The sequence below is a fragment of the Aotus nancymaae genome, unplaced genomic scaffold (assembly GCF_030222135.1).
Source record: "Aotus nancymaae isolate 86718 unplaced genomic scaffold, 86718_ANA_hifiasm-v0.15.2.pri h1tg000010l, whole genome shotgun sequence".
NCBI classification, from domain to species: Eukaryota; Metazoa; Chordata; class Mammalia; order Primates; family Aotidae; genus Aotus; species Aotus nancymaae.
Genome location: NW_026988421.1, coordinates 73,597,574 through 73,623,659, shown reverse-complemented (window position 1 = coordinate 73,623,659; position 26,086 = coordinate 73,597,574). Strand labels below are relative to the sequence as shown.

The 26,086-nt window shown below is 37.2% G+C and overlaps 1 protein-coding gene across 8 annotated transcripts in view; it reads right to left on the bottom strand.

Moving 5' to 3' along the window:
- The window catches only part of NRG3 (neuregulin 3), a 1,106,210-nt gene that overhangs the window by 636,054 nt on the left and 444,070 nt on the right, over window positions 1-26,086 (bottom strand). The gene's annotated exons all lie outside the window — the stretch shown is intronic.

Below are 26,086 nucleotides of genomic sequence, written 5' to 3'. Positions count from 1 at the left end.
GATGCAAGACAGAAGATAAAGAAATGCTAAATCAGGTGGAAAAGGATACAGCTTCCTAGACATCATGGCACATGAGAAGTACACACAAGCAAGAGATGAAATGCAAGCATGCAACCAAAGTGTTAAGGACCAAGAAGACCAAAAGGGACACCAGGAATACATTAAAAGCCAAAAGAGCACTTGGAAGCTTAAGATATTTGAACTTCAACATGTTCAAACTTAAAAAATATATAATTTAAAAATTATTTTAAAGAGAGATAGTTACTGATATGGTTTGGCTGTATCTCCACCCAAATCTCATCTTGAATTGTAATCCCTATAATCTCCAAGTGTGGAAAGAACATGATGGGAGGCAACTGAATCATGGAGGCGGCTTTCCCCATGCTGTTCTCGTAATAGTGAATGAGTTTTCACAAGATCTGATGGTTTTATAAGCCTCTGGCATTTATTCTGCTGGCACTCATTCTCTCTCCTGCTGCCCTGTGAAGAAGTGGCTTCCACCATGATTGTAAGTTTCCCAAGGACTCCCCAGCTATGCAAAACTGTGAGTCAATTAAGCCTCTTTTCTTTATAAATTACTCAGTCTTAGGTATTTTTTCCTAATGGTGTGAGAACAGACTAATACAGTTACTGACTAAACTACAGAAAATCAAGAATGTAGCATTAACCTCTAAAATGTCACATTTGTTTAAAACAGACAACTAGAATGTATTCAGTCAGTAAGTCATTTATCATTTTGAAAACATTCAGGTCTTAGGAATATGCAATCAGATTATGAAACAATTACATTGTTCTCCAAGTCTTCTGGCATAAAGTACTCGATACATCAATTATTTCACATCCTTGAAGAAGTCTTATCCTCTGCACCTGTTCATCTTCTTCATGACAGTGTTGGTGTCATCTTAAGCAAAAGTGGCAAAGGCTTGTTTCTTGGTACTACATTGGGATTCTTTGTTTTGGTCTCAGATGAAATTTATTGTGCTGAGTTCTAAATATCCAACTCAATGCTTTGGAATGTACTTTTGAATATCTGGGTTTGCTTTACTACTTGCTGGCATTTTAAACATGAATAAATTGAATATACAAAAGCATACAATTCATGGGGTTTCATGAAGCCTAAAAGAGAAAGGAAGACAATGTGTGGTAGTGGGATTTTCACAGTGCTTGACATCAAGCACATCTTCGCCTTCTTTACTAGATAAGTCAGCACATATTTATTGAGTATCAACTGTGTATCTAATTCTGTAATATCTCTGTATGATGCCAATTAAAGTCATTTATTTAACAATCTATCATTGAGTATCTACAATAAGACTGCTGAGTACTATACTGATTCCTGGGGTGGGAAGTGAGGTAATCAGTTCAGATAATAAGGCACATGGCTGGCTCCCAGGAACAACAAGGCAAGCGTGACTGTCAGGTACCCAATCTACACTCTGCTAAGTACTGGGCAGGGAAGAGTGGTGTCTAGGTGACTAATATACTTATAACGCCTAATCCTTGCTAACCTCTAAGCACTTGTTTAGAGACACTAGATGTGGTTATAGCATTTTAAAAGATAAATAAGCCCTCCATAGGGCAGTTCATGGATTTCTCATATGCTATTACATTGACTAGATCAATAAAGAGTGGGATGCCCCCATCAATCGCTAGTAACGTGATGATCTCACAAGTGCATTACCTACAACTTGACTATCACATTGACTTCAGAAAGAGAATGGAGGCTTTTCTGCATTATTCCACAAATATTTTTATGTTTTTTTTTCCAAAGAGGAGAGAGACACACATTACGCTTTATTCAGTCATGTTTGTCTTACTCATCTCTGACAGTGTACGTGAAAGATATATACATGGAACAAAGGGAAGGTTTGTGGATCTTATTTGACTCTTGGCTTAACCACAGCCAACTGTTTTTCAGCAGGTTCTTAATTTATCTGAATCTTATTTATGTAATGTGATTAAAATCTTACTTATTATTCATTTTTATGAGTTTAAAGGCCCTAATGCATTATAGACATGCAGTATTAATTTTATCATGCATCTTCTCTGCTTTAAAATTTCTCTTTCCATTTGAATAGACATTTTTCCAAAGAATATATATATATACATCCAACAAATACATGAAAAGATGTCCAAAATTGTTAGTTTTTATGTAAAGTAAATCAAACCTACAATGAAATATCACTTTACATCCATTAGAACAGACAACAACAAGTATTGGCAAGAATGTGGAGAAATAGAAACACTCAGACCACGCTAGGGAAAGTAAAATGGTGCAGCAGCTGCAGAAAAGTTTGATCATTCCTTAAGATGTTAAACAGAGTTACCATATGACCAAGCAATTCCACTCCTCACGTAAGAGTTTTGAAAACAAATGTTCATACTTGTTTATGAGTGTTTATATAAATATTATTCATGGTAGCCAAACCAACTTCATTGTATACCAAGTGATGAATAAACAAAAATGGAAAAAACGTGATATATCTATACAATGGAATATTATTCACTAATAAAAGACATTAGTTACTGATTCATGCTACAGCGTGGGTGAACCTTGAAAGCATTATGCTCAGTGAAAGAGGGAAGACATAAGTCTAAATATTACATAATCCCATTTACAGGAAATGTCCAGAATAGGCAAATCCACAGAGACATAAAATAAATCAGTGGTTGCCAGAAGTGGGAAGGAAGAGTGAAACTCTGTGTTCCTTTTTTTTAACCTTGGTTTCCTATAAACCCTCTTTTATGTTTCCAGTTTAGTAAGAAGTAAAAGGGGACAAAAATGGCTCAATAGTGAAGATTCTGCAAATAAATAACAGTCAATTTCATGTTAATGCCATTTGAAAAAAAAAAAGAAGAAAAATCCTCATGTACCACCCCAAAACTGTTTGCCTTATTGACAAACTTGACTCCTAGACCTTTGTTTCAGAACAAGTATTATTGAGAAAATTGGTCCATTCTCTGTGATTGCTGGAAAGCAATTAAAACAAAAATCAAAGAGCTATAACCATCTGTTCATTTCCAATTCTTATCTCGCCATTTGCATAACTAACAGCTATGAATTATAGTGCTTGTGGATCATTCAATATTTTCAGTATGAAAGACAATGGTGGTCTTTAGCCTGGCCAACATGGCAAAACCCTGTCTCTAGTAAAAATACAAAAATTAGCCAGGCATGGTGGCAGGCACCTGTAATTCCAGCTAATTGGGAGGCTGAGGCAGGAGAATCACTTGAACCAGGGAGGCAGAAGTTGCAGTCAGCCAAGATCATACCACTGCACCTCAGTCTGAGCGACAGAACAAGACTCTGTCAAAAAAAAAAAAAAAAGAAAAGAAAGAAAGATAATGGTAGTCTTTGAAAGTTATTGCTGAGAAATTTGGAATTTTCAACAGAAATTCCAATTTAAGTACAGATAATAGGCTAGAAATCTACTATCTAACTTTGCCTCTCTGATGGTGGAAGCCATGAGCTCCCCATCCTTTGCATTGATTGAAGTCATTTCCGAATTTGCACCACAAAGTAGGAACATAGTAATTTTCCTTGATATCTTAAAGTTTGCAAGAGTACATTCTCTGTCTCTTCCACACTGCACTCCGTATCTCCTTTTCTCTTCTACTGGTGTGACTCTGTATTTGTACATACCTAGTAAAATGAGTTTTTACTCATCTACCTGGCAAATCCTTCTACCGAGAATCAGATTTAGTTCATACAGAGAAGGGTTCAGTATACTATGGTCCCAGGCCCAAATCTGGTCTGCCACTTATATTTGTAATTAAAATTTTGCTGAAACAGTGCTAAACTCATCTGTTTATGCATGTCAATGGCTTTTTGAGCTCCAATGAGTTGAGTAGTTGTGAAAGAAACCACATGACCCATAAAGCCTAAATGTATATTATTTGACCTTTTATAGAATTTACCAATCCTTGATATGAAACATTACTGGGGAAGGTGGCTTTCTCACAGATTACATATTTGAATTACTAGGCATTTTTGGCATTTATTTCAGTGCTTTAGTGTAATATATTTCAATAAATATATATGGAAGATATACAACCAAAATTTAACCACTAGGGCATTGGAGTAAGACAGACTTGATTTTGATCCTAATTCTGATATTTTACTAACTATGATTTTCAATAAGTTACTTAACTTCCTTTTTTGTTTTTCTTTGTTTTTAGGAAACAGGGTTTTGCTCTGTTACCCAGGTTAAAGTACAGTGATGTGATCATGGTTCAACACTGCCTCTGCGCTCAAGTGATCCCCTGCTGTAGCCTCCAAAAGTGCTGACTTAACTTATTTAACCCCCAGTTTCCCTATTTGTAAAATAGAGATAAGGAGAGTTCCCCTCTCTCAATGAGAATGATTTTGGCTGAGAGGTCAGAAAACTCAATGCAAATGGCTTAAATTTGAAGGAAAATAACATTATCTATTTTAGCAGGAAATGTTTTCTATGTTGTCTGATACAGTGGCTTACCTAGATCCCCCAAAATAAAGGACTCATTCTGCTGAGTCATCATTGACTGTATCCTTAGTCTAGGCTCCCTTGTCATAGATAGCTGCCATGATTTTAGGCATCACATCTAAACATCATCACTCCTATTTCATTAACAAGATTTGAATCCCATGCCTGCCTCTTAAGAAGTCTCAGTCTGAACACTGGCATCCCTGAGTAGCAATGAAGCAAATGTATGGCCATGTGAAGGAGAGTGGGCTGATCATCAGACTAAAACTGAAATTCAGTTGAAGTAAAGTCCATGGAGGATGAAATGTGAGCAGTAGCCAACAATATCAGCTAAAATTTTTAAAATGAGAATTCTATAAATTAATGCATGTAACAACATGTAGTGTGCAGTCAATAAATGCTGGCACCTCCTGGGAGCTGTGATATCACCTTTTTTGATAGATTCGTTGGTAGCGTTCTTCCAAAATATATTGTTTAATATAAAGTACAACTTGAATTAATTTTATTAGGAATTTTAGAAGAACTGTGTGTTATTCCTTTCGATAACTGAAAAGCTTCCAGAATCTAATGGGATTGGATAATTACTGTTAAGCAAACACAGAAGGACTCTGTATTTTTTTTGCAGCACACACTCACATATCAGTGATATTTGCATCCACCTCATATTAAGTGTGTATCAAATACTTACACATCCCCAAGGTCACTCAGTGTAATTAACTGCAATGTAAACTTAATTAAGGTAAATGAAAGTGCTATTTTCTTTACAAAATCACTCACTGAAATGCCCATAATTTTTAAACAGGTGCCCACCTTTTTGCTCACCTAATTCTTGCTTGGCTCAGATATAGTCTTCCAGAGCTATTATTTGCAGTCTCTCTTATCTGCCCTCAAAGACACAGAATTCTGCATTCCTTTTGTCATAGCCCTTATCATACTGCATTGTAAATGCCAGTTTACAAGTTTCTTTCCCCTTCATCACACTGTGAGCTTTGAAAAGGCAACTCTTGATACACAGAATGTATTCCTTCCATGCTTCAGGGAAATAAGTAATGAATGACTGTAAATGCCCATTGAGAATGTCCATATTGAGAGAAAGCTGCCCTTATTTACACATCCCTGACCATGGTGAGACTCTTGCTTGTGCTCACCAGATTGAAAGGTCCATCTTTTTCCTCCCTTTTCCTTCTCCCAATGTCTTCATTAAGTCAGAGAGATTGGAGCCATCCGGCAGTATTCTGTTTTTCTTTTCCTCCTCCCTGACCAGGACACGATATTTTTCCATGAGGAAAAAGAATAAGGAGACTGAGACCCCACCCAAAATTAAAAGTCAATGCAGCGGGTACCTATGAACCAAGAAGAGTGTCTTGCAGATATTTTGAGTAGGTGTGAAAAGACTCCAGGAACTAAAATTACTACATTATGAGACGTTTATTAAAAACAATCCCACCAACTAGATAAGCATACAAATCTCCAAAAGCAAAAGCTTAGCTATGGTTACAGTGACAAGACATACTACAAGAAAAAACTGTCTATAGAGAATGATGAATACAGAATTTTGAAAGCCCCTGCCTCCTATACTGAGGACTCTTCTGGAAAAATGCCTCCATGTAGCTGTACTCTCCCTTTAATGCGTTTTGAAATCTCATCCATTTTCCCACAGGCAACTCAGAGTCAGTTCAGCTGACTCTTTCCCAAGTCTTCCACCTGGCATTAACCTTCATCTTCTCTCTGCTTCCTCAGCATTTTGCTGCTATTCTTATTATAACATGTATCACTCTCTGCCTTGTGTGCTGGCTATTTTTGTGTTTGTTATTCCTGAAGCCCACTGGGTAAATCCTGAACTCCTTAAGGGCAGGGGCAATAATTTGCTCATCTTTTCTTCCCCATTGTTACAGACCACCTAAGCTAATATAGAATCAGAGACAAGGGTAGATCTTGATCAATAAACATGTCTGAATATATTCTTCCTTTTACACTTTACTTCCAAACTGAAAGCCTCTTTGTGAACAGACTGTTTTCCTTATGCAAGTAGGGTTTTGAGAAATGAAAAATTATGTTCAAAAACTCAACTCAATTGTTGATCCTTTCTGTGTGACTGCCTATATAAGTAGAAGAACATTCTTTTTTTGTTAGGTGAGGATATTGCACCAAATATAAATGCCTATGTTTGCCTAGTTCTGTTTCTTGGGAAGACCTACATATCCTTCCAATTTAATTGCCTCAAGAGATTGGATTTGGCAGATAAATCATAAATATTAGTTTCTTTATCTAAGTCTTCCCAAACATTTGAGATCAAAATATCACAAATGGATCATATCAGAGCCATGAAAGATAAGTGACTGTCTCCCTGATATTGAAATTTGCCTTCTTTTTGGCTTATTCAGGACACGGCAATTTCACCAAAGCTTGCATATCATTCAAAATCTAACCATAGGGCTGCTGTATAGGGTGGTGGATCCCCCATTATTGCAGGTATGCAAACACACGTTGGGTCAGTCACTGATATGGGTGTTGCAAAGGGATTTCTTCCACTGGTCAGAGCTGGACTAAATAGCCACTAAGGTCCCTTCCAGATGTGTTAGTTTGTGAAGGGTCAACCCTGTATTTAAGGTAGGAGAAAGAGCTAGAGTGGCAGAGGAGAAACTGTCTGCTCCCCGTTACCCTTGTTCCCCATGGCATCCAACAGGCAGTTGGTGGTGTCACGATGCTACACAAATGTGAGGCGTAGGCTTCCAGGCTTAAACACAGCATGTACCAAACACACTGACACAGTGTCTTAGTCAAAATTTTGAACTGTGAAAATTGATTAATTTTGTATCCAACTGAAATTCTATTTCACAGCAAAGCAGTTTCCCAGCTATGAGAGGATGAACACTATGGCTCCAAAGAAATCAATGATCCTTCTCTGGTACTCAAGGCATCTTTGTGATTCCCTTTGAGTGACAGACAACTTTATGCTACCATGGTTCTGATAAATCAAACCCAAGCATTTCAACCAGGGGGCAAATAATTTCCCATAAAGCTATCCACTTCTCTCTGTTAAGTAGCCACTGGATCACTACCAGCAGAACAGAGAGGAGCTCAGAGGCTGGGCCTCTGTCTCCTCTCACTCATGTACACTCCTTGACATCCAGCTTGTTCCCATCTGCAGGAACATTATTACTTCCAAATGTTGAAGGGGTTCTAATAGTGCTGAACAGAAATGTGTGCACACTCCAGCTCCATAATTGGAAAAATATTTATCTTTGTCACATCTTCCCCTTGATGCAAAAGCATGGCCCACTTTCATAAACAGGTTGCATGGTCAAAGCAGCTTTTTCCAGATAGATTTTAAGGAAAAACAACTCTAGGTATAGCCATAAAAAATGAAAAATGAAAAAAAATAGTTCCTCAGTGGGGAGTGACTAAGTTAAAACATATATTTTTTTCATGTTGATGTCTCCAAACCATTAGATATGGTAACATGAACTGCAAATCTTCAAGAAGACCATTTAGGAAGCACAGTTTGCAGTTTATTTGACCATGGGAACCTTTGTTCCTGGCTCCCACTGAAATTTAAGTTCCACAGAAGCACAGTTTAGGAAATGTTGAGTTAAAGTAAAACCATGGGTCTACAGCATCAGGGAATTTTCATAGTGTGGTCCAGAAAATACCAGAGAACCAAAGTGTTTTACACAATTCAGAGACTGGTAAAAACAGCACTTGCCTGGAAATGGTTCCTTTTTATGAATAGCCTTAGGAAACTATAAAATCACTTCTACTTTCATGAATGCCAGACCATGAATAAAAAGAGAAGATGAGAAGATGACAGGTGAAGGAGGGAAAGCATTGAAGAACAGAGCATGGGTAGAGAGTGACCAAGTGCAGCAGGTATTCTGGGCACAGGCAGAAGGTGTTTTTCCAGGTATACATGGAGGCAGAGGTGAATCCTCAGGTTACAAGTAAATAGTGTGGCCCTAGTTTTCAAGCCATAGAATAGATGACTAAGATTCTATCCTAAAAGTCCAATCATTGCAGACAACGAGATTTCTCTGCAGGAAATATGAAAGCCAGGAAGCAGCAAAGATAAGCTCAATATGTTGTTCAGTAGAAAACATAGACTGGACCACTAGATAGACAGAACTGAGATATTAAATGGAGCAGTGGGCAACGGAATCATTCCTCAATCACATCTGTTTAATGTCATCAGCAATGCCAATTTAAAAGAAATACAAATTATGCTAAGAACCCCAATGTATATTATTATATTTCAGATGTTAAGTTGGTGCAAATTTACGCTGACAACTTAAGAAGCCAGGTGGACAAATTTGCACTTATAACTAGGTAGGAAACAGTTTTGAAAATACTATTTATCAAAAGGCTTAAAAATATTTCTAATTTTTGACCTTGTATTTCTACATGGAATCTGTCTAGAGAAAACATCATAAATATGAAAAAAAATATTTTGTTAAAATATTTGTATTGTCACATATCTATATGAATAGAGATATTAAATGGTATAGATTTCCAATAATAGAATGGTTCAGTAAATTGTATTTGGAGTCACACAGTGAGATTTTATGCAGTTATCAAAGGTGATGTTTATGAAGCATCTGTTAACCTGATTATAAACCTTATTATAATACAATGTTAAACAAATAAAAGAGAAAAACATAAGTATATTGCATAATCATGCCTATAAAAATCAGGTAAATATAGCAAGAATGACCAGAAAAGATAACAAAACAGCAGTAATAGTGTAAAGTTTACATAATTTTTTTTTACTCTCCTCTTCAAATGTATTTAGAAACTTCTAATTTTTCTTTAACAGGTATCATTTCTCTTAAGAAGCAATATTTTTAAAAGAATATTAGCCCAGGGAAATAAATATTCTTAAAAATGATGCCAACAGTGGGCCTTTTACTAAGCACTTCCTAACTTCAGATGCATATTTAGGAAAAGATCCAGATACGGAAAATGTTTATGGCCAAAATTGTTCGTTGCTGTAATGAAATGTCATCAGGAAAATGGAAGAAAGAGAATCATTGCACACTAAGAAATCCATACCTCAGGCAGACTGCAGAGGCTAGGTGTGGTTCAGGGGTGGTAGCCATGATCCACAGCTATAGCAGCCCAGGGAGCATAGGGCCAGAAGCACAGAGCTCCATCTTTCTGTGATGAACTGCCTAGAGAGTGGCCTTCCTGAGTAGCCATTTTGGCTTCCAGGAGTCTGTTTTACGTAATGACATATAAGGAAAGATTTGGAAGGGTATCTAAGTGACATTGCCAAAAGAAAAGCACATTAGACATTTGCTTTGGAGACAGAAATGTCATGTACCTGAGCAGTTTCTGTGAAGGAGTAAGATAGATTATCCTATGGGGCCAATAAATTTAGTCTCATTCTTTACAATGACTCAATATGACAAGAGATCTAAAAACAGATTTGTTTTTTACTTGGAAATATATGTTCTGTGCTATATAACCCCTGTTCTGGATGTCTTCTTATTTTAATCTGTCTCAAACTAGGTATGCTCCCCTGAAATGTAATTTCCAGTAATTCTTATTTTTTTCAAAAGACCAAGAACGAAAAACCCACCCACCAAATAAAAAACTTAGCACTTATTTACCTTTATTTTAGGTGATTGAGACAAAAGAAAAAGAAACTTGCAATGTAACTATTAATTAAAAAGTTCCCAGAACAGGTGAGATTTTTATAAAAGAGCATAATGGATATACAATCAAGGAAACTCTTCTTGTATAGGAATAATTCTTTTTTTAAAAGTATGTTTTTCAGTAGCACACAGCTCCTCAATAAAGTAGCACCCCGGCACGAGCCAAAGAGAAAAGAAGCCACTCTAAAAATATCTCAGTAAAAATGGAAAGAGCTGACATTTCCTTCCATGCTCCTGGAACAGCCATCTCTGAAACTGCATGGCCCTCGGCTGTCCAGTTGCTTTACTCTCTATTCCCCTGTATATCTGCAGAGAAAGGATGCAGAAAATGGCTGAAATGTGCAGTTGGCATGAACCTGCTTTAACTTTTTTAAACTGATCAGTTATATATTTTAAAAAGCGCTATAAATGCGTGCCAGTGACAGAATCTATGGCATTCTAAATATAAGCATTGATGAGGCAAAATTCAGGGATAAACACATTAAAATGTCACATTCCTGGCTCATTAACTTCTAGTACGCTCCCACATCATCCCCTCTGGTGTGGACACTTGAATAGGTGTTATTTGTTCAATCATTTATTTGAATGGTTTTATTGCCAGGCATGTTGGGAGGTTTCTGTGAGAATAAGAGATGACTGGAAATTGTCCAGCATCTTGAAATCACTCCAAAGCAGTTACAGGTCCCCAAACCCTGACTATGATGATGTTAACAGAAATTGAGCAATCATAGCTCAAACCATTTGTGAACTTGACCAGAGCCCACAGGAGCAGAGGTCCATAAAGCATGTTCCTTTATATTCATGAATTGGGGAGTCACTGGCCAACCAATCATTAAAAAATATGAATTATGATGGCTATGCTAATTATCCTGATCTGATCACTACACATCACATAGTATTAAAACATCATTATGTACCCCATAAATATGTACTATTATCATGAGTTAATTTAAAATTTTAATTTAATTTTAAAAATTCCTTAGTCCAGAAAGCTACTTCAGCCACTGGGGTATGTGGCTGAAGGTCTCACCCTTTGATGACACACACATAGCGAACATCCAAACAGGACCCTAGTGCAAAATACCAGTGACGATACTGGCCCTTCTCCTTCTAGCAAATGTTCTTTTCATAAACCTCTGAGCCAGAGTGTTGGCTTCTGCAAAATAAGGACATGAAATTTTTGTTCAGGAGACAGATTCTATGTAAATACCTATTCAACATACCATGAAATTATGAAATAAATTGTGCTCCCCCATCCCCTGCCAAAATTCGTAAGTTGAAGCCCTAACCACGCAACGTGACTGTTTTTGGAGACAGAGACTTTAAGGAGGTAATGCAAATTTATCAGATCCTAAGAAGAGGTCCGTTATATGATAGAACCCGTGTTATTGAAACAGGAAGAGACACTGAAGTGTATGCGGACAGAGAAATGCTATGTGAGGACTCAGAAAAGCAGCTGACTACAGGCTAAGCAAAAAGACCACTGGAGAAACCACACCTATCAAAATTGATCTTGGACTTTCAGCTTCAGGAACCGTGAGAAATATCTGTTGTTTAAGCCATTCTGTCTATGGTACAGCAGCCTTAGCTAACTAAGACACATCACAAGTCATATGTTAGTTTACAAGTCATAGTTTTACAAGTCATATGTCAGTCTACGTGAGAGAAGAAGCATATCTAGCAAATTTCAGCCATCATGTGAACACAATGAAAGGCAATTGCATTTAGTTTGCAGTTACAGCTTTGGTATCACTGTTCTGAGATGGGAGATATTAGACTCCCTAAGCTTCCGTAATGTATTCACATCTCTGCCTACACCAAAGTAAACTCTTTTGGGGTTTCGTTGTTTTTCAGATCATTACAATAATGAAGGAAATTCATGTAAATGAATAAGATAGATAGATAAAGCAAGAAAGAATATTTTTAATCCCTGTCTTTTTCAAACTCTCTTGACTGTAGCCACAGTTATCTTCACACTGAAAGCTCAGCCCCATCTACTGCTGAGCCAGTCTTTCTCACAAAAAAATCTGGAATGATGTCAAGTAGTACAATGGTGAGCCGAGGGCATCCACCTGGTCCTTGCAGTTTTCTCCTGTTTTGCCATTGATGCTCAGGCCATGGACTCAGCTTCTAGTCCCGTGTCCTGTTCTCATTCTAATTTTGCTTCTGAGATGAGAGTGTAAGATTGTAGGATCCAAATAATCCAACACTCTCCTTGGTTCTTGTTTGTTTCCCATACTATGTGGCCTGTATGTATTCCCTCACTCCAGGGTCGTTCTTCAAATGAACTCATGACATAGAATAAAGTATCAATCCTTCAAATTACTGCAAGCATCACTTCCTAATTTTAACCATACTAACCTTTACTAACAAATATGCTTCAAAAATATATTAAGCTGTTGTTCTGGATTTATCTATTCCTTAAACTATCTTTTTAAACATAGCTAAATTTTTATTACCATTTTTTTAAAAAGAAAATTGAGAGTTAGAGAATTTAAGTCATTGGCAAAGATTACATACATTAAAGGTGATGAGAGATTTCCAGTCACAGCCAAAATGTAGTGTCATGGACTAAAACTTTAGATTTCTGGCAAAGAAGGACAGTGATCCTTAAGCAATGGAAAACAAATGAGACATGAAAACTACATTGTTTGAAATAACAAATGCACTGGATGAGTTGTAAGACATATTAGATACTGCAGAAGAAAAGATAGAGGACTTGAGTACGTAGCAATAGAAACTATCAAAAATAGGAAGTTAAAAACAAGCATGAGCATCAGTGAAGTATGAGACAACTTCAAAGTATATATTAGGCATATAACATATGTAGAAATAGAGTTCCAGAAGAAGAGGAGAACAAAAAGCTATTTTCAAATATAATAACCAATTTTTAAAAAATCATGAAAATTATAAACCCATAGAGTTGAGAAGCTCAACGAATTCCGAGCATAAGAAAGATGAAGAAAATTATAAAAAGGTATGTCATAATCAACTTTTTACCAGCAATAAATTGAAAATGAGCAATAAATGTAAATCTTATAAATGACCAACACAAAAAGATATATTATACAGAAAAACAAAGGTAAGGATAACAGTAGAATTCTTATAAACATTGCAACCAAGGTGTCAGTAGGGCTGATCTTTAAGAAACTGAGAGGGAAAAACAGAAACAAACAAAAAAAGTTAATCTAGAATGCTTTACTCAACAAAAGTATCTTTCAATAACAGAGGTGAATTAAAGCCATTTATAGGCCTACAACAGCTGAGAAAATTCAGCAGTAACAGAGGTGAATCACAAGAAATGTCAAGGACATCCTTCAGGCAGAAGAAAATTAACAGCCAGAAATATGCATCTAGCCAAAGAAACACAGAGCATGGGAAATGGCAATTATGTGGTAAATATAAAGTCTCTTTTCTTTTTATTTAAATATTCCAAATATAATTAACTGTTGAAAGCAAAAACAGTAACAAAGTATTTGAGGTTTATTTATGTATGTGTGTATGGGTGTATATATGTGTGTGTGTATACATATGTGTGTATATATGTGTGTATATACACACACATATATACACACATATGTATACACACATATATACATACATATATGTGTATATGTGTGTATGTATGTATACACATATGTATATATACATGTGTGTATATGTGTATATACACACATATACACACATATGTATATATACATATATGCTCATATGTACATATATATACAATGTTTGATAACAGTAGCATAAAGATGAGGAGAGGAGAGAGAAGTGAAGTGTAGTATGTAGAGTTTTTATACTACACATGAAGTGATATTATATTACTTGCAACTTGACAGTGAGAGCTAGAGGTATATACTAAAAACTACCAAATAATGATAAAGCAACCATGAAAATAATAAAACAAAGACTCAAAGGTAAGACAACAGCAAAGGAAATGCAAAACAAGAAAAGGTTATCACGTTGGATAAAAAAGCAAAACCCAATTATATGCTGCCTATGAAAAGCCCACTTTATAACGTATGTAAACAGGCTAAAAGTATAAATGAAAACAGATATAACGCACAAACAATATCCAAAGAAAGCTAGAGTAGTTACATTATCATCAGACCAAGTAGACTTTATAATCACCAACATTTGAGGAATAAAGAATAAGACTACCAGCTTGGGCAACACAGCGAGCCCTTGTTGCTACTAAAAACAACAACAAAAAATTAGCCAGGCACAGTGGTGTATGGGTGCAGTCTCAGCTACTCAAGAGGCTGAGGTAGGAGAATCTCTTGAGCCCAGGAGATTGAGGCTGCAGTGAACCATGATCACACCACTAAATTCCAGCCTGGGCAATTGTGTGAAAACCTGTCTCCAATTAAAAAAAAAAGGAAGAAAACAAAAGAGTCGTCATACTACATAATGATAAACGGATGGGTAAACTCTCCAAGGATGCATAACAATGATACATATCTACGTAGCTAATTAGAGAACTTCGAAATACGTGAAGCAAAAATCCATAGAACTACAAGGGACAAATGGATAAATTCACCATTATAATCTGCTGTTTTAACCCTTACCTCTTGACAATTAGCGTCAAGAAGATAGCAAATCAGGAAGGATATAGAAGACTTGAACAAAAGTCAACCAACTTGACAAAACTGAGGTATAGTACACTCAATCCAATGATAGCAGATAAACATTCTTTTCTAGTGTGCATGCCACATTTACTAGGATAGATCATATTTGGGTTCATAAAACAACTTTCAATATATTTAAAAGGATTCAACTCATACAATGCATGTGCTCTAAACACAGTGGAATTAAGTTAGAGATCAATAACTAAATGGTATCAGGGAAATGTCCAAATATTTGGAACTAACATATTTAATAATTAGCCAATGGGGAAAGGAATCTAATAATGGTAATTAGAAAGTATATTAAATGGAAACTAAGAGCATATCCATATTTGTAGGAATTAGCAAAAGTAAGACTTTAGTGGGAAATTTACAGCACTGGTAACCTGTATTAGAATTTTTAAAAGGCCTCATGTTAATAATCTTAGCTTCCACATTAAAAAAAAAAAGAAAAGGACAATCAAATGAAACACAAAATAAGTACATGGACAAAAGTAATAATAATGAGATTAGAATTATTTTAAATGGAAAAATAAAAATCTAAATAGAGAAAAAATTCAGTGAAATCAAAGTCTGATCCTTTGAGAACATTAATAAAATTGATTGATTCTACCAAGAATGACTGGGGGGAGGGAAAAAAGTAGACACAAATTATCTACAACATAAATGAGAGAAATGACAGCACTGAAGACTCTAGAGATATTTTTAAAAATAAGAAATTATTTTGAAGAAATTTATGCCACCACCAACAAACACTTTGATGAAGTAGAAAAATTACTCAGCCAGGCATGGTGGCTCGCGCCTGTAATCTCAGCACCTTGGGAGGCTGAGGCAGGTGGATCATCTGAAATCAGGAGTTTGAGACCAGCCTGGCCAATATGGTGAAACCCCTTCTCTACAAAAAATACAAAAATTAGCTGGGTGTGGTGTCAGGCACCTGTAATCCAAGTTACTCAGGAGGGTCAGGCAAGAGAATAGCTTGAACCCAGGAGGCAGAGTTTGCAGTGAGCCGAGATGGCATAATTGCACTCCAGCCTGGGCAACAAGAGTGAAACTCTGTCTCAAAAAAAAAAAAAAAAAAAAGAAGAAGAAGAAAGAAAGAAAGAAAAATTACTTAAAACATCAAATAATCATAGGTTTTTCAAAAATAGATAATTTGAATTTTCCTATAGATAATTATTGAACTATGTGTATCAGTAAACTATAGTTGAAAATCTTCCCACAGAAATAACTCCAATCCCAGATGACTTTACTTGGCAACTCTATCATAAATTTAATAACAAGATAACGCCAATTCTAAAAAAACTTTTTCAGAATATTGAAGAGGAGGAATCAGTCCCAAATTATTTTATTAGGCCAACATTCCTCCAACACCAAAACCAAAGACACTACAAGAATGTTACATAAACATATACATAAACATAGATGCAGAAACTCTTAATCCAACTTTAGTAAACTTAATCCAACAGAAAAAGATAATACATCATGGCCAAGTGGCGTTTATCCTACACATGCAAAGCTCTTACACACAATATTAACAGATTTTAAGAAAAACATATGATTATTTCAATTCATTCTTCTTTAAACCATGACAAAGCCCCACCCTGGCTGACACTATTGAGGTCCCAGCATACCCCGTGCCTGAGTCCTTCTGATTTGAAGCAGTTTTCATGTATAAAAAAGAATCAGTACATGAAATGCATGATGTTTATCACAGCATGACAAAAGGTAGATATGCCAATTGTGTACACATCTTTGGATGAACAATGTTAAATGGCAGACATCTGGAATCCGATTGTTGAAGGTTATAAGCAACATTGTCATAATTTAGACATTGAGAATAAAATAAATTCCTGTGGAACATCCAGGAAATACTTCCCACAGTAATTCCTATTTAATTTTAATTATGCAGAAATGGTACTTTTTCTCTTCCTTCCTTTTTTTCCTCCTTCTTCTTATCCATAATACCATAGTATTCATCAGAAGGCTCTGAATAACAGTCCTCCAGACGGAACTGTTTTATTCTAGGACTTGGAGGAAGAGATTCCTTTTAAATGATTTTTGATTTTTACAATTCTGTTCACACTACACAGCAAATGTTATCATATCAAATAGCATCAAATGTAAATGACTGTGTATAATATAACTCTGTGATATAAAAGTAAAGAAATATAATCAACTCTTCTCTACAGATTGCAATTCATGAAAACGTTTGCCTTCCTTACTGAGTCACAGGAACTGATTTTTTCATAAGTAGTAAATAAAGATTCTCAAAGATTAATAACTTGATTACATTTTACCTGTATGCACTGAATTTTTAAATTCAGAAAGAGCTGGAAAGCAAATCAACGAAAGTTATACATACCAATGAATACCAGGATCACTTAACTTTAAATGTCTACAAAGCAAAAAAATTTCTTTAAAAAGCCAATGTGGAACATAATCCCTTTAGTAAAATCTACTGAAAATCTTTAGAAAGCCAGAACTAACTAAACAATATAACTCTTGTACTCAAATCTCCCTGACCCTTTTCTATAAAGATTTCTTTAATCTCATATTATTTGAACTCTATTGGTATCAGAATCCCCGCTTACATATTCTTCACTATCCTGAAGTCAACCACACATCCAGATCAATATCACACTTCAGACAGGAAGAAAAAGAAAAAAAAAACCCTAAATTTTAATTTTAGTATTTTTATCCACTCTTATAAACTATTTCAATGCCTGACTTATTTTGGGCATTTAACAACTACATCTTCTCATTTTTACAACATAGGAAATCTTTTGTAAGGCATTCCTATTTTGATACTGCCTCTATGCATTAGATCATAAAAATAAGAGTCGACTCAGCAGGGTGTGGTGGCTCATGCCTATAATCCCAGCACTTTGGGAGGCTGAGGCGGGTAGATTGTGAGGTCAGGAGATTGAGACCATGGTGAAACCCCATCTCTACTAAAAATCAAAAATTAGTCAGGTGTAGTGGCATGCCCCTGTAGTCCCAGCTACTCAGGAGGCTGAGGCAGGAGAATTGCTTGAACCTGGGAGGCAGAGGTTGCAGTGAGCTGAGAGTGCACCACTGCACTCCGAGCTGGGCAACAGAGAGAGATTTCATCTGAAAAAAATAAAATAAATAAAATAAGAGTGGACTCAACTTATTCAACGATTCCTAGAAAAATAAAAACTGTACTATGCCAGGAGAATAGATACTAATGAAATATTATAAGATAATGGAGTTCTTTATATTTTTGAAATTTTATTACCACTATGGCAATATGTCATTTTCAGAGCTGTCACTGACCTCATCATGCCATTATTCTCTAATTCAGATAGCATTTGGATGCCCCAGGAGGTTTGGCAACAGAACAAATTCTAATGACTGCCCAACAGGAAAACAGCTGTCAGTCTTAAGACAAGAAAGGAAGGGCCATGTTAACCAGATGGAGAAAAAAGTTCTATGCCATCAGGAAATATACACATCTCTGCTGCCTTTTAAAGCCTCTTTGGTGCAAGATGTTATCTTCATATAAATGTGTTCTTGCATGGGTTATGCATACATGCTTTATTCCCAGCAAGACACATAATCTTTTTATTTTAAGGTCTCCTTATAACATACTACTATAGAATAGTCAAGGAAGTGGCAGGTGGATCCCTATCTTGTCAAAACCAAAAACCAGAAGGTCACTATTAGGCAAATTCTATTTATAGAAGTTGAACAAAGCAGAGATTCAAAATACAGGACATCCCATTTCTCAGTGAAGGGATTTGAGACAGTTTAAGTCATTATTTTCTCAAATATACAAGAATGGAAATAATAATTATGTCACAGGTGGTTTTAAGGAACAATCAAGGTAATGTATATAAGGTGCTCAACGCAGTTCTTGGTACATTGTAATGACTCAAAGATTGATAGTCGACTTGGGGGCCACAGGTGAAATGGGAGAGTTCCCTGACACCGCTCGCAGGACATGTGACAGGTGTGTGGCTTATCTGTTCAGCCACCATGTGCTCAAAACCCTTACAGGAGGAGGAGCACATAGACAGGTGGGAGCCAGGGCAAGTGCTTTTGGGCTCCAGCCCCACGGTATTGTCTAGGAGTGGGTGCCTGCAATTACTGAAACCCCAGTGGGCATGTTACAGTGCTCTTTTAGCTCTGCTGTCGGCAGATGGCTTAAGTGTTAACCAGCTCAATGACCTCTTTGTACGCAAGTCCTTGTCATCCAGAAAGAATCAGGTCACATGGACAAATTAAAGGATGGTAAATGTGGGGGATTTTATCACCAGATGGAGGTAGCTCCCAGCAGGATGGATGGGGAGCTGGAAAGGTGATGGAGCTCTTGTGTTCTTCTGCTTGTGGAGCTTAGGGTTTATATGAGCACAGCACAGCGGGCATGGCGAGCCAGGGTGATCTTGAAACAGGCAACATTTGGGCATGAAAACAGAAATGCCTGTTCCCATTTAAGCCCATGTGCTTCCAGGCTTGAGGGTGGGGCCTTTGCTGGGGAACTACCCTCTTCTACACAGCATTTCCTTACCTGTTGTTCATATCACAGGTAACCGGGACCTCTAGGTAACTGGGACCTCTGCCTCTACCCAAGTCCTGCTACCCTGTTTCTGGCTAGTATAATACCCCAATCAGCTATGAAATAGCTACAGCAACCTAATTTACAGGACAAATAAAATATTTTCTGAATATTAGATTTCAAGGAGACCTCAAGAAATTACTGAGTCCAGTGCTTTCATTTTAAGGAATGAAGGAATGACTTGGTCAGTTTCACCCAGCTAAATATTCAATAAGTTTTGACCCAGATTTAGATCTCTGGATCTAAAAATTGATTTGAAATTGACCTCCAATTTTAGTTAAAATTACTTCTCTCTGTCTAGCTTTTCCTCTTCTCTTTTTCTCCTCTTCCACACCCATTCTCTTTTCCTCTTTGGTTTCTAGTTGGTATTTCAAATGACTTAAGCATTTTACTAAGCATCAGGAAAGAACTTAGTCATCTGTAAATTGGCCTGGTCACTACATACCAAAATTATCCAATATTGTTATAGTAAACATATTGGCAAATCTTTGGTTCTTCACGGCTAATCATCATAAAATACAAACATGCTACTCATAAGAAATCATGTCTGAGCAGTTAGAATTTATCGACAGGTATGCTCCTGTGTACTGCATACAAAATCGACACTGCCTATCAGATGATAAATCAAATATTAGAAGACAATCAGCAGGTAGTCCTCCTGAGCCCTTGATTTATTTACACATACCCTTACTCTGAAAGCCTTTGAAAAGTAGAATTAGTGCCCATCCCAACATAGCCATGTTCTCTAGCCCAGAGCAGAAAGAAAAGTGGTCCATCACTGGAAGATGCAGCCAAGAAACCAAATTCTTAATGAGGCAACTCAGACAGACAGTTCTCTAACCGTCTGTCCCCAAACAGATTGACAGATTGAGCTGTGAAGTCGGTCGCAGAGGACTCCATCAGCGCCTCCCACTCTGGGCAGCTGCATGCTCAGCTAGTCCTAACCCTCCCCAGGCAGGTGGGCTGCAGGCTAGGGAGCAAGCAGATTCATTAGAAAGAATGTCTTTGGGTCCTGGCTGAGGTTTGCCAAACCCCAAGTTATGCTCCCAGAAATGGTCAAAGCAGGCTCAGCAGGTTTCTGAAACCACTATTAAATAGGGAGCTCATGGTAATCTGGTTACAATCTCAGATGCAGGCATTCAAAGATCAAGGGAAAATAATTTAGAAGAAAATCCACAGCATGCCAGGGACAATAGATGGGAGGAAGGCTTGAAATCCCCATGCAAATTGCATGCCTCTAGGTACCAATTTGCCTTGTAGCAGAATTTAGGCATCCAAAGTTAAATTATGCATACAACAGCCTCATTATGCACAATGGTATTTTCATATAAAGATCTGAAGACAAAATGTAAGCTTGCCTCTTGGAGCCTTTAGAAAAAGCGATTGACTAATCCCCATACGGAACAGCTCAGGTTCCACCTGCTGCTGTCTGTGCAGATGGGAAGATGTGACCAAGGGGACTCCCTGCAGCAGCCAGCTCTGCAGGGCCAGCTCTGTGTGCACCACTATCCTGTACCTCTCTTTCAGATGCTGCAGTTTTGCTAAGCATTTTAAACATATTATTCTAAAGTCACAAAGCACGCAGCTGGGTTGCAGTAAGAGATGTTTCCTATAACAATATTTGGTGGGGTTTTTTTTCCCACACCAATATACACTTTCTTGTATTAGACCAAAATAAACATGTTTGGGAGGTCTGATTTTTCTTCACAAGAAAAATCAGGGTATTTATTATTTATAAAGACATTCTTTAGGAGTTACTTTCCCCAAGAGGCATAATGTTGTTGCTGGGTGAATTTTTCACTCATTCAGCAAATATTTATTGAGCTGCCACTCAAATGAAAGCAGGAGTTGAAAGACAAACTAGATATTGCCCTTGCTTTCAAGATGTTCACTTTCGATTTGGGAGGTAAACAGGCCTGATTCTGCTACAATACAGCATGTTCTGTGCCGTGGGGGCTGAGCAGAGGCAACTGTGAGAAGAGTGGCAACATTTGAGCTGAGTCTTGAAAGAGCAGTGAACCTGTCAGAAAGACTCTGTGGGCAGAGTTCAGCATTTGCAAAGGGATGAAAGTCATGTGGACCATAAGTCATGCATGAGGACGGCCACGAGACAAACACTATGGGCCAGAACATAGACTCAAAGGTTGTCAGATGCAAAGGAGAAGTGTCCTGAAGAACCTCATGTGCCCTTTTGAGGATCACACATGACTAAGAATTTCATAGCGGAGTGAAACAGGATCATCTTAAAACCTCTTTTCTTTCCTCTGTGTAGGGTGATTACATACATAAGTCACAGGTGATGTGGAAATATACTCTGTGAAAGGGAATTGTATATTGGGACCCCAAACTCATTAAGCCAAAGGGAAAAGTCAAGCTGGAAACTGGGTCACGCAAAGCTACCTCCACCTTTTGGTTCCTAAATAAGATGGCTACAAAATGAAAGCTATATCCCCGCCCCGCACCCATCGCCACCTAAATTTGGCCCACTAGGAAATTCCTAGTGAGCTACAAGATCTTTAAAAGTGTTTCTGTTAAAATTTCACCATGGCAATGCAAACTGATAGCTTATCTTTACAGGTGCAGTCACCCACTGCCCACCAAACACAAAGGCGTATCTGATTGTTCTGCCCCATTTTTTCTATATTATCCTATGTGAAATGCAGATTCCCTGAAATTTTCCTCTGCCTCATTTGTCTATGTCATCTTATGTAAAAAAAAAAAAATATATATATATATATATAGATTCACTGAGCCAGACAAAGGCACGAATGACTGTTTTTCCCAGCCTTCTTCTTACAGGAAATTGTGAACTTCTCAGTATCCCGCCCTTTCCCCTTTAAATTTGGAGCCCTCAAAATTATCTTCAGAGAAAGGCATAGACCCATATCCCAGGAGCCATCCTTAACTTTGGCAAATAAACCTCCTAAAATGATTGAGACTTGTCATTTTTCTCGATTGACAGCTCTAAGAATATAAACCACCTGTGATGCCACAAACATGATCACAAGCTTATGTTTAATCCAGCACTCTTGAAGCAGTGTGTAGAGTCTATTGGCCAGAAGTGGCTGAAAGTAGGTGACCTAGGAGAAAACTGTGATAATACAAGGAAGAGATGAGAAAGAGAAAAATCAGTGAGCAGCAGCAGAGACTGAAAGGATGGAAGGTTTTGAAAACAAGACTCGCAACTACATAGACAATTCTTGAAGACCAGATGTAGAATATGACCTAAAGGGAAGAATATTAATTTATTAATTCACTCTTCAAATATGTCACGCCAGTAATGTGCCAAATACCTTTCTAGGTATTGAGGACAGGACTAAAGAGAAAAAAAATTCATTTTCTTCCTGGATCTGACATTAAGATGAGGAAAATAAAATAGTGTCCAAATCTTTAGCATGGCAAAGTAGATTACTGTCGTATCTTTGAAACAAGAAATTCATGCCTGTACAGTAAAAAAAAAAAATTATTCTACCTTAGACATACTGAATTTGAAATCGCTGTCTTCTGAAATCTCACTTGAGGAATTACACATTCTACCGGCTGCGAAGACACTGCACATTCTATATACCTTTCGATAAAGCATAGGACTAAAACTTTAGGAAGAAAATCCTCCAATTTTGGGAGCTGGCAATAATGAATCACAACCAGCTAATTGGAAAGGCAAACTAACTGGCACAAATGACCTGCATGCTGAACACATGAGCAAGACTCAAGAGGAGAAGGACTCGAGGCTGACACATTCTTCTGCCTCACAGTGCTGAGTGAGCAGTGGAATCTGCTCCACAGCTGGCCAAAGTTCCCTTGCTCCATAGGTAAATCCAGCTCTGCTTTTCTGAAATTATTGAAAACTGAACCTACAACTCTGCCTGGGAAATATGAATGCACCACCTTCTCTATAGAAAAACAAAACATTAGGGAACTTGGGCAGAGATTTTCAATCTTTTCCTTTTTGGAAGTAGAAACACTTTTTGTTTTGTTTTATGAAATGAAATTTTATCCCATTTCTGTCAGATAAGATGGAGCAGATGACAGAAGTACAGCGGAGATCAAGGCCCTACTTGTAATGCAGGCCACAGTGGACTGTCACTTAAAGCAGGTTGCTGGTCTCACCCCTTCATTTTACCAGGAGGGAGAGAAAAGGGTCTGTAGAGCCAAAAATATTTGTTCAGATAAAAACAGCAGCTACTGAATTTGATTTAGAATCCAGGTCAGTGTTCTTTAAATTTTTCACTTTTTTTCATAAGACACCAGGATTTTCAACAGGTCTGGCTTTAAAGTATATCTCCTTATAGAATGCATTGGGGGACAAAACAAATTCTTTTTGTAATTCATGACTGTCAATGCTGTCATTCCCAACATGAGAGTGCCCTTGTGTTCCTTTCATGATATAAACAGCACATTGATTTCTATAACCTTGCGTTAGTTATAGGAGTGTTTTGAATATTCTTCTAAGTTCTTAATAATAATGTTTTAAGTAATTCTTTCTTAAACTTCTTTAAAGTAAAAATACAAGGCATGGGGTTTGAGATCTCCTACACAGGAGAGAGAAGGCAAAGTAGAGGCCTCTAAGGGCATGCCCCCAGTCACAGCTCCAGGTTCTCACATTAACACCACCAGTGCTTGTGGTCAGAACTGAATTTCCTTATTATAATTATGCTAGGCCAAAAATCTCCCCCACCCTTCCTACTGCAACTAGGAACACAATGGTAAAAACCACATATATAAATTCTGTTGTCTTTGACACAGAGATATGATAATAAGACAATAATCATACAGTTTTAGCAGAATCCACTGATGTTCCCAAAGTAATATCATCCTTCAAAGATGTCACCTTGGGAGGCACTATTCATATAGAAGTGGCCACTGCCTTCTCATTTCCTGCCAGCTTCAGTGTAAGATCCATACAAGAAGATCAAGTCGTATTACCTGCTAGACACAGCTGGCCTTTGACTAAATGTCGTTTTGCCCATATTGATTGCTATGCTTACTTTACTTTAGGCTATTTTGAAAACTGAAATTATTCCTAAAAGGCAAAGATCAGCTCTGCTGATCAGTAACCAGCATGAGACCCAATGTGCCCCAAGCTCCATAAAGGGCTCAGAAAAGGAGTTTCAAAAGTCTTCCGGGAGGTGATGATTTTTACCAGGTATTGACTTTAAAAGATCTCACACATTGCTAATAACAGACCTTGCACTACCTTTCTTTTTTAATCAGCTCTAATATATTAAAACATTATATGTGTATACACATCATTTTAACTATGGACCATTAATACAGTATGGAAATTGTATTATGCTGACAATGGTAAACAAAAATTGGTGTCTATACGTATTACTATAATTCAGGTAAATATCAGGTAAATAGATACACATAAACATTTAGCTAGAGATTGTCAAATTTATCATTTTACAGTATAAAAACTTAGGTCCTAGAGAGTTGAGAGTGACATGTCTGATGACACAAATTTTGGACAGAACCAAAGGGCCTGGGTCAGAACCTGGGGCAGCTTACCTCCCACGAACTCTTTCATTGCTATTTGTCTTTTGTTAATGCAGTTATAGAATGCTGGAAACAAATGGGTCAGTCATTTTTTTTAATACTTTGCATTAATTTCCCATTCTAAAAATGAGAGGGTTGGATGAGATGATCTCTGGGGTCCCTGCAAAATTAAAGCCTGACATCTGGCAATTTTAGAAGACTAGATAATACCAAGCTAATGAATGAAAAGTTTGAAGTGTCATCAGAGGTGAGGAAATGGTTAGAATTTTAAAATAACATCAAGCCATAACTCCTTTATTATATGGCATCAACTCATGTGGATTAAAGTTCTGTCGTCAAGCTACTGAGAAAAAACAGGGAATAAAATGCTTCCTTACAAATGAAAAATTCACAAGACATAATATTTATTATTTAATATGTGCTGAGGACTTTGCTCGGGTATCTTGTTTATCCCTAGAAGCCTGCGATCATCCCCTACTTTACCCATGGACTAACTGTCTTTCTTGAACGGTTCCATGTTACTCATACAAGACTTAGAACTGCTAATTTAGCCATTCTTCTGTTTTTCCCCAAGCCTTCAGTTGCCAGAGAGGATAAAATAGATATGCAGTCAGCTCTATAAAGGCCTCCTAAATGTTGACTTGGAATACACAAACTCATATCTGCTGCCCCTGACATACTTAGAAACCAGAACTCATATTCACATATAATCTGACTTGGTCTGGTCTGGGGATGAGGTCCCAGCTCATTCCGACATCCATTGTCAGGCTGTTTATGGGCTATGGATGCTTCCTGAGAGGTCAGGGCTGGCCATGCAGCTGCTTCCTGGTGTCTTGGGTAAGGTCATTTCAGGAAATGGCATATGAGACCTTGGGTGTTCAGGCAGCACAAGCCAAGCCCTGCCTTCAAGCATAGGACTAATACTATTATATACATTCAGGATTGGCTCAACTAAAAGATGACACAATAATCATAATGATAATCGCAACAATTCAATTTTTTTTTTATTTAATTATTTTTTATTTTTATTTATTTATTTTTTTGAGACAGAGTCCTGTTCTGTTGCCCAAGCTCTAATGCAGTGATGCTGTCTTGGCTTACTGCAACCTCTGCCTCCCAGGTTCAAGAGATTCTCTTGCTTCAGCCTCCTGAGTAGCTGGGATTACAGGCACACACCACCATGCCAGGCTAATTTTTGGCAGTTTTGTTTTGTTTTGTTTCATTTTGTTTTGTTTTGTTTGAGACAGGGTCTCACTCTGTCACCCA